At 35.8% G+C, this 1,881-nt stretch overlaps 1 pseudogene; it reads left to right on the forward strand.

Moving 5' to 3' along the window:
* The first annotated feature begins 541 nt into the window (after positions 1-541).
* Positions 542-1,299, forward strand: LOC111148731 (annotated as a pseudogene).
* The last annotated feature ends 582 nt before the right edge of the window (positions 1,300-1,881 follow it).

Genomic DNA, 1,881 nt, shown 5'->3' on the forward strand with positions numbered 1-1,881 from the left:
TGGAATACTGAAAGTAACAATAATTACAAATGGAATAATGACAAAAGAATACACCTCAGCCTGTTATGCTAGAAGAGGGGAGAAGGGGGAGAATACATTCAGAAAACTTTAAACTTGATGTTGATCAGAAATTTAAAAAAAATTGTACTTAATAAGGCCTTAAATTAATCTAAGTTGGTTGCATTCAATTGCTGGGAAAAAGGAAGATAGAATAAAAATTTGTGTATATATGTATGATTATATATGTGTGCATATATATTAGCCAGGAGCTCATACACTTAGAAAAATCAAGATTTAGAAGCAAAATAGATCGAGAGACAAAATATTTTGATGAGATAATTTAGTACCTGAACTGAACCATATTCCAACTCAGTTGAACACCTAAGTCCTGTCATTTAGAGTTAATACTTTTTTTGTACTCTGTAGTCTAAGAGTGACAAATAAACTTTTGCTTGAATAATTTGAGTCTGGCTTCTGTTCTTACAACTGAAAGTGTCACTACTTGTTCAAGGCTGAGTAAGAAAATATATTAGGGCAGGAAATGGATGACAGATTAAAGAAAAAGGCATCAAGAAATGGAGAAGTTCTACAGAAGCTCGGAGCAGGTGAGATGAGTGTTATAGTGTCAGGATGATAAAACACTATGGTAGAGAAGCAGTACTGGGATTCTAATGTGAAGCTTTTCTTAAAGATCATGCCCAGTTCTGGGGTGAAACACTGGCATGGAGAAATTTAAGGAATTGTAAGGTTAGAGTTTTGAGTGGGTTAGTCTCCTTTAAGATGGGCTTCTCCAGAATATGACAATGTTAAGACCATCTTTAAGTACTCAGATCTGACTTTAAATCTTGTCTCTTTCACAGGCTAACTTATTTAATTTATCTGATATTTAGTTTCCTCATACCTAAAATGATGATAAATAGAATACCCATTCATACAATTCTGTAAGAATTAACAAAATCCTTCCAAAACATAGACTGTCATGGTTACACTTAGCTTATCATTCAACATTTAAAATGATGGCTTAGGGAATACAGAGTCAGATAACTGTATGTTTCATGGATATGGGAAAATCCATTAAAATTTGCCTTTGGACATTACAATGGCTACTGCACAGACCACAAATCAGACTGCTTGCCCACCTGCCTTGCTCTGGTCTGCTCTGCGTCTGAGTTGGACAAACCCAATATGGCTGAGATTGAGAAATGGGCGAAGTCAAAATTGAAGACAGAAACACAAGAGAAACATCCAGCGCCTTCAGAAGAAGCAATAGAACAGATGAAGCAAACAGGGAGAGCGTAATGAGGTGTGCGCCACCAGGAGTCACTGTGCCTTTCACAAGCACTGCCTTCTTATTTTACTTCTTTTACCTGTTTAACTTTGTAGGATGCAAAGAGATTGGATTGAGTTTAAATGACTGTGCTGTCCCTTTTCACATCAAAGAATCGAGAACTACTGACAAGGAAGGCCACTCCTGCCTCTCCCATCTGCCTGTCTGGCTGGCAGGGAAAGAAAAGAACTTGCATGTTGGTGAATAAAGAAGCTGGGTGCAATGAGAGTGAAATCTAGAGTAAAACCCAAGGCAGTCCAAGGTATCTCTCAGGCTGAAAAATGCAATTTCATCAGAATGCTAATTTTTGTTCAAATGCTTTTAATTACTGGGCTGCACAAATAAAAAATGTTAAAACCTGAAAAGAAGATATGCCCTTGGAAGTTGCTAATGATACCAATATAAATAATATCAAAACAATAGACACAAAAATAACTTCTGCATTTAGAGAGTAGCTGTTTAGGGGTCCATTCAAAATGGCAAAATACACATCCATTCATTTTTTTATTAATTTTATTAATTAATAAAATTCATTAACCGAATGTTCTTTAAAG

This window comes from Enhydra lutris, unplaced genomic scaffold (genome assembly GCF_002288905.1).
Source record: "Enhydra lutris kenyoni isolate GAN:26980312 unplaced genomic scaffold, ASM228890v2 scaffoldscaffold20, whole genome shotgun sequence".
In the NCBI taxonomy this organism is placed as follows: Eukaryota; Metazoa; Chordata; class Mammalia; order Carnivora; family Mustelidae; genus Enhydra; species Enhydra lutris.